Consider the following 8,565-nt stretch of genomic DNA (forward strand, 5'->3'; position numbering starts at 1 on the left):
ATTCCATGATTTTTGCAGAACTCTTCCATTATCAGATTCTTGAATTCAGTGCCATTATCACTCCTCAAAATTTTCACAGAATCTTTGATCAATTTATCCAGATGTTTGACATGATCAATCAGGATAGATGCAGTTTCACTTTTTGTGTGCAAGAAATACACCCATGTGTATCTGGTGAACTCATCTACTATGACCAACACATATTTCTTCTTTGCAATAGACATGACATTCACTGGACCAAATAGATCAACATGAAGTAGATAATAAGGCTCAAGAATTGATGATTCAGTCTTGCTCTTGAATGAAGATTTTCTTTGTTTGGCCTTCTGACATGAGTCACAAAGACCATCAGGAGCAAACACTGATTTTGGCAGTCCTCTCACAAGATCTTTCTTGATCAGTTCATTTATCTTGTTGAAGTTTAAATGAGAGAGTTTCTTGTGCCAATTCCAGCTTTCTTCAATTGAGACTCTACTCATCAAACAGATTGCAGAACCATCAGAACTTGTTGAAAGCTTAGCTTCATAAATGTTACCACGCCTGAATCCCTTCAGAACAACTCTTCCTTTAGATTTACTAACTATTTCACAATGTTCTGCAAAGAAATCAACATGATAACCTCTGTCACAGATTTGACTTATACTCAGTAAGTTGTGTTTAAGTCCTGAGACCAGAGCTACATCTTTAATGATGACATTCCCAAGATTGATATTGCCATATCCCAAAGTTTTTCCAATGTTGCCATCTCCATAAGAAACACTTGGGTCAGCTTTCTCCACAAAGTCTGATAGCAGGGCCTTATTTCCAGTCATATGTCCTGAACATCCACTGTCCAGAACTAAAATATTTTTCCTGTTGCCCTGCAATCAAAAAGACCACTAATTATTAGTTTTAAGGACCCAGACTTGCTTGGATCCTTTGGCCTTTTTAAGTTTGTTAACATTTGCAGCGGATTTAGCATCAGATTTTATGTTAACAGCTTTCTTATCAGAACTTATACTACCAGACTTTGAATCAGAACTTACACTAGAAGGAACAACATAAACTTTCTTTAAAGAAGGTTTTATTTGATAATAATCATAGTACAAAATATGATATTCCTTACAAGTATAAATGGAATGCCATAAACTACCACAATGAAAACAAGGATTTTGTGGTTTGTATCTAACAGACTGACTCTTAACTCCTGATTTTGAAGATAAGGAGTTAATATTCTTATTCTTCCTGCAAAAAGAAGCCAGATGGTTAGAACTTCCACAGTTATGACATGCTTTCCTAGGAGCATCAGGAACAGATTTATAGTTATTGCTTTTATTCACACCTTCCTTCCCATTCCTGTTTTTCCTAGGTGATTTTACCTTGTTTGCATTCTTAACATCTTTCAGCTTATGCTTAAGCTGCTTCTTTGTCATTAAGCCTATGTTAACTTCAGCTGTCTTTTCCTGTTTTAGTTTGTCAGAAGCTAATTCCTTTTTAACTTCTGATTTCTCATTTTCAGATTTTTCAGTTACAAACTTAACAGGTTTTAACTTCGGCTTTTGCTTATCAACAGGCTTAATTTCTACAGTTCCTTTTTCATTTTTATTTTCTCCATAACCTAAGCCCTCTTTCCAGTTTCCACTGCTTAGCAAATTTTGAGTTGTTTTGCCAGAGTTAGTCCAAGTCCTAATAATCTCTCTCTCCTTTTCTAACTCATTTTTTAGAGATTCATTCATTTTTAGCACTTCATCCCTAATATAAAAAGCATCATCTCTATCCTTCTGAGTTTGATGGAACATGACTAACTCTTTTTCTAAGAAATCATTTATTTTCCTAAAAGCAAGATTTTCAGAAGTTAATCTTTCACATGTTAAAGTTTGATCTCTATAACTAACAAACATAGTTTTAAGATATCTTCTCAACTCATTAATATCATCAGTATGAAAAGCATAAGTAGTCTGAGGTACCTTTGTTTCAGCAGCTTCAGAACTGCTCTCAGAACTTGATTTATCAGCATTTGCCATCAATGCATAGTTCTCCTCACTTTCAGAGTCTGAGGTGTCTGTCCAGCTTTTCTGCTTTGTGACAAGAGCTTTGCCTTTGTCACTCTTGGTCTTCTTGCAATCAGGAGATATGTGGCCTTTCTCACCACAATTATAACATTTAACATTGGCGTAATCTCCTCTGTCAGACTTTCCTCCTCTTCCTTCAGATCTTCTGAAATTCTTCTTATCAGAACTTATGCCTTTCCTGGAAAACTTCTTTCCCTTCCTGAACTTCCTGTATGCAATCTTTGTGATTCCTTTCACCATAAGAGCACACAACTTCATCATCTCCTCATCAGCATCAGTTTCAGGCAAGCTTTCAGAATCTGAGTCATCATCACTCTCAGAACTTGATGACTCAGTATCAGACTTTATGAAAAGAGCTTTACCCTTGTCTTTCTTTGAGGAAGGTGCTTTGGGGGATTCCTCTTCAGCCTTGAGAGCAACTGTCCTTGACTTTCCTCCTTTCCTCTTGCTTCTTTGTTCCATCTCAAGTTCATGAGTCTTGAGCATTCCATAGATTTCATCAAGAGTTGTTTCATCAAGATTGTAGTTGTCTCTTATTGTTGTTGCCTTCAAATCCCAGCATTCAGGAAGAGCTAACAGGAATTTTAGGTTGGTATCTTCAAGATCATACTCTTTATCAACCAATGACAAATCATTCAAAAGTTTGACAAATCTATCATATAAATCATTCAATGACTCATTAGATTTTGAGTCAAAATGTTCATACTCTTGAGTGAGTATTGTCTTCCTGTTCTTCTTAACTGTTTCAGTTCCTTGACACCTTATCTCCAGTACATCCCATATCTCCTTGGCAGTCTTGCAGTTGATTACCCTGTTTGACATTACATTATCAATGGCACTATGCAGTAAGTGTCGTACCTTGGCATCCTTAGCAATAGATGCTATATCTTCAGCAGTGTAATCACTCTTTTCCTTTGATACAGTCTTTGCTGCTTCACCTGCAACTACAACAGCGAGCTTGGTAGGTTTGTGAGGCCCTTCCTTGATTCTATCAAGGTATTCTGGATCTGTTGCTTCCAGAAACATGGTCATCCTTACCTTCCATATGGGATATTCAGATGGTCTCAGTATGGGAACTCTGATGGTCTCATATCGACTCTGAATTAATGTCTTTGATGATTCCTCAGTTTTGGTAGGCTTAGTTGGAGTTTCTGTGTCAGACATGATTGTGTTTGGATCTTTAATTGTATGTATGTTAACAGAAGGCTCTGATACCACTTGTTAGGTCACACTATCACTGTAGAGGGGGTGAATACAGTGTTTATTACAATCAAATCGAACTTCAAGAACTTATGTAACAGAAAACAAACTTTATTGAAACAATAAACTCTGTTACAATCTGGAACTGTTATCTCTCAGTGATGAACAAAATATCACGAGAGCTGCTAGGGTTATAGTAAATAATATTCTCGATAATGATAACACTTATAGTGTAAACCCTATGTCTGTGTTTATATATTACACAGTTACAAGATAATCGCTAATTGATATGGAATATAATTCTGCTTCCTAATATATATCAATCAGATATCTTTTCTTCCAAGTATTCCATTCTTTATGGAATTCCTTCTTCATGCATATCTCTTCTTATGTTTATCTTGATCTTCTTAACTTTAATCAGCTGCTGTCCTTATCTGATCGTCCTTCAGCACTTAAGTTCTGATATCTATCTCCTGATGCTTATCTCCTGATAACATAAGTACTGATATCCCTTAAGTCCTGACGTCCAGTATAAGTACTGATCAGTTAAGTACTGATTTGTCCTGTTCAAATAAGATCTGAAATCTAAACATAAAACATATTAGTCATGACATTATCAAATATATCTAACAAGGAGTGATTAGACCCAGTGTATCCTCATGGGGTGCACCAGTATTATTTGTTAAGAAGAAAGACGGAAGTATGAGATTATGCATCGACTATCGAAAACTTAATAAGCTTACGATCAAGAACAATTATCCATTACCTCGAATTGACAATTTGTTTGACCAGCTGAAAGGAGTGAAGTACTTCTCTAAGATTGATTTGAGATCCGGATATCACCAGTTAAAGATCAAACCTGAAGATATACCAAAGGCGGCTTTCAGAACAAGGTACGGTCATTATGAATTCTTAGTAATGTCTTTTGGATTGACCAATGCCCCAGCTGCATTTATGGACTTGATGAACAGAATTTTAAAGGAATATTTGGATAAGTTTGTCATTGTATTTATTGATGATATTTTGATTTACTTAAAGTCAACGGAAGACCACGCGGAACATCTAAGGACTGCTTCGGAAATTTTGAGGAGGAAGAAGTTATATGCCAAGTTTTCAAAGTGTGAATTTTGGTTACAAGAAGTTCAATTCTTAGGACACGTGGTAAGTCATGAAGGGATCAAAGTGGACCCAGCGAAGATTGAAGCTATTACGAATTGGGAAAGGCCAAAAACACCAACAGAGGTGAGACGTTTTTTAGGACTGATAGGATATTATCGACAATTTGTTCAAGATTTCTCGAAGATTGCGACGCCTTTGACGAAGCTTACCAGGAAAAATGAGAAGTTTAAATGGAATGAGAAGTGCGAAGAAAGTTTTCAAGAATTGAAGAAGAGGCTAATCACGACACCTATTTTATCACTTCCAGATGATCAAGGGAATTTCGTAATCTATAGTGATGCTTCTCATAAGGGATTAGGTTGTGTTTTGAAGCAGGATGATAAAGTCATTGCGTATGCGTCAAGATAACTAAAACCTCATGAGCAGAAGTATCCTACTCATGATTTGGAACTAGCAGCGATAGTATTCGCCTTAAAGATTTGGAGACACTATTTATATGGAGAAAATGCGAGATTTATACGGATCATAAGAGCTTGAAGTACATATTCACGCAAAAGGAGCTTAACATGAGACAGAGGAGATGGTTGGAGTTGATCAAAGACTATGATTGCACGATTAACTATCATCCAGGAAAAGCGAATGTGGTGGCAGATGCATTAAGCAGAAAAGAAAGACTGGACATGTTGTCGATACCTGAAGAATTATATAAGGAATTTCAGAAATTGGACTTGGAAGTCAGAATTTGCAAACCTGATGAAGCAAAGATGTACAATATAACTTTTCAACCAGAATTGTTAGAGAAGATAAGAAAATACAAAGAGGAAATAATGGATCAGGATATCAATCGGTTGGCTGGAGGAGAGTTATGCACTCAGAAGGACGATCAAGGTATTCTCAGATTTTTATCCAGAATTTGGATACCACCAGTGGCAGAATTGAAGAATGAAATTCTACAAGAAGCTCACAACTCAAGGTATTCCATTCATCCGAGATGTACCAAGATGTACAGAGATTTAAAAGAGAATTATTGGTGGCCATACATGAAGAGAGAAATTGCGGAATGGGTTAACAAATGTTACACGTGTCAGAGAGTTAAGGCGGAGCACCAGACACCGAGGGGATTATTACAGCCACTAGAGATTCCAGAGTGGAAGTGGGAGCACATTGCTATGGATTTTATAGTTGGTTTACCAAGGACGAAAGCGAATCATAATGCTATTTGGGTTATAGTGGATAGACTAACCAAATTAGCGCATTTCTTGCCTATCAATGAAAGATTTTCACTAGATAAGTTAGTTCACATGTATTTGAAGGAAATAGTAATGCGTCATGGAGTCCCAGTGTCTATCGTATCTGATCGTGATCCACGATTCAATTCAAGATTTTGGAGAAGTTTTCAAGAATGTTTGGGAACAAAGTTAAATATGAGCACAGCTTATCATCCGCAGATGGACGGCCAAAGCGAGAGAAAAATCCAAACAATTGAAGACAAGTTACGTGTGTGTGCCATTAATTTCAAAGGAATTTGGGATGAGCATTTGTCCTTAGTGGAGTTTGCTTACAACAACGGTTATCATGCCAGTATTGGAATGCCTCCCTATAAAGCTCTTTACGGACACAAATGTCGATCACCAGTATATTGGGACGAAGTCGGGGAACGTAAGATACTTGGACCCGAGTTGATACAGTAGACCAAGGAAGTTGTTGAAGTTATTCAGAGAAGGCTAATTGTAGCACAAGATCGTCAAAGGAAATATGCAGACCAATCCAGAAAGGATATGGAATTCGAAGAAGGAAATTTAGTGTAATTGAAGGTGTCACCGTGGAAAGGATTATCGAGATTCGGAAAGAAAGGGAAGTTGAGGCCTAGATACGTCGGACCTTTTGAAGTTTTGAAACGTGTAGGCAAGGTAGCATACGAATTTGCGTTACCCCTGCACATGGAGCATATTCATAACGTTTTTCATGTATCGATGCTTAAGAAGTATAATACAGACTCTAGGCATGTAATTGAGTATGAGCCGATAGAACTTTAGGCAGATATATCGTATGTAGAGAATCCAATAGAGATTCTAGAAAAAAGAGAGAATGTATTGAGAAATAAAGTTATGAAGTTAGTAAGAGTATTGTGGAGAAACCCAAAGGTTGAAGAATCAACATGGGAGTTAGAAAGTGATATGCGAGAAAAGTACCCTCAATTGTTTACTTAGGAGATTCTGAGGACAGAATCCTTTTAAGGGGGAGGATGTAATATCCGGGATATGGCGTGTAATTATTTTTTTATCAATAAATGTTTTTGTGTGATATGTGATTTTTGGTGAATTATCTGATGATTGGTGTTGTTATGTGAATGTTCATATGTGGTAAAGTCTAGGTATGTTAATTTTATTATGTCCAGAATAAAATATAGATAATTAAGGTATTTTTCTGGTAATTTTTGGAGTATTATATGATGTTATATTGATTTATGAATTTATTAAATATTTTCTGAATAATTACAAAATTATTCTATAAAGCCGGAAATCGTCCAACCTCAATCGTTTTTTAGTTTTTATAACCCGAAACTCTCTCAAAAACTCCTTCCTAACCTAATCTGGTAATTCTAGACATCTTCCATGTTTTGACTTTTTCGATCCGGATTACGGTTTGACCCGTGCGCGGCCCGGCGCGATATTTTCGATATGCTAACCCTTTTCGATAACATTATCTTCGTACAATCGTTTTATAAAAGCCTAGTGTTGATAATTATCCGAAATAGGATAATGGTTATCTGAAACAGGATAGTGCTTATCCAAAACATGATAGTGCTTATCCAAAAAGGATAATATTTATCCGAAACGAATGTATTTATCGATCGAACACGATACAGAATGTACTAATATTCTGTAAATATAAATAGCCCTTTCTTATTTCATTTTCACGCGTAAAATCATAATCAGAAAGTACAAACCCCTGAAAATCAGAGAAAACTTTATTAAAACACTGTATTCTTGAAAATCAATCGCACAAACGAAAGCGTTAGAACTCCAATTCGAGCGTGCAATATATCAAAACGAAGCTCTCGAAATCCTCTTTCTGAATCAACCATCTGTTTTTGCCCAGAAATCAAGGTATTTTTCTGATTTAATTATTTTAATTCGAATTAATTATGGATTAAATTATGAATTTTTGTTCTTGATGTTTTTGATATGATTTGATGGTATAATCGTGTATATCTTTTTTTCCTGGTCAATTTGGTATATTATATGTCAAAAATCGAGTTCAATAACATGTAGAAAAGTTGATTTGATCTTTGAGTTTGAATGTTCTTCGTGTTCTTCAATAATTTTACCGGAAAACTCATACTTTTGGTCGGATTTTCGACTCGTTAAACTGTGGAACGTAAGACTTACACCATTAAACAGATCGGGTGAAGGGGAATTGATTGGTAGGGACCATTTTAACAGGGGAAGCCGGAATCGATCACCGGATTCTGGGGAAGCTTCGCCGGCGGCGAAGTTTGACCAGAATTTTCGGCCGATACGTTGTTTTCCTGGTGATTTTGATTGCATAATTCAGCTTTTGGAGATGTAAACATGCATCCTTGTTATTTGGCTGGATTCTGGGCTGTTCTGAAGGTGGCCGGAAAGCTTGGTGGTCGCCGTTAATGGCGGCCGGCCACCGAAGCCGTCCAGTGGGGAAGACAGGGTGATAAACTACGGTTTGGTCCCCTGAAGTTTCCTAAATTTTCAAAAATCTTATTTCGTTTAAAATTTTACAAAAAATAAATTTCAGTCTGAAATATTTTCAAAAATTGTATTTTCATTTATTTTTAATTCAGAAAATGTTTATTTATTTATTTTAAATTCAGAAAATTATTTTAATTATTTATTTATTCAAACACAAATCGAAATTATTTTATTAATTAATTTTAATTAGTTTTTAATTATTTCAATTAATCGATTAATTTATAATTAATTGATTAATTAATTTAATAATTAGATTTAATTATCTAAAATTGATTTAAAAATCCTGAAAAATAGTTTCGAGCCTTAAAATATTATTTTAAATTATTTTCAAAGCTCGATAATTATTATAAAATTATTTTAAAGTCAAATTCAGGTGTTCAAACCCTGTTATTTAATTATAAAATGATTCGGAATCCAATTTTAATTCCGAAAAATGTTCAAAAAATTATATTAAATACCTGGAAAAT

The sequence above is a fragment of the Apium graveolens genome, chromosome 3 (assembly GCF_009905375.1).
Source record: "Apium graveolens cultivar Ventura chromosome 3, ASM990537v1, whole genome shotgun sequence".
NCBI classification, from domain to species: domain Eukaryota; kingdom Viridiplantae; phylum Streptophyta; class Magnoliopsida; order Apiales; family Apiaceae; genus Apium; species Apium graveolens.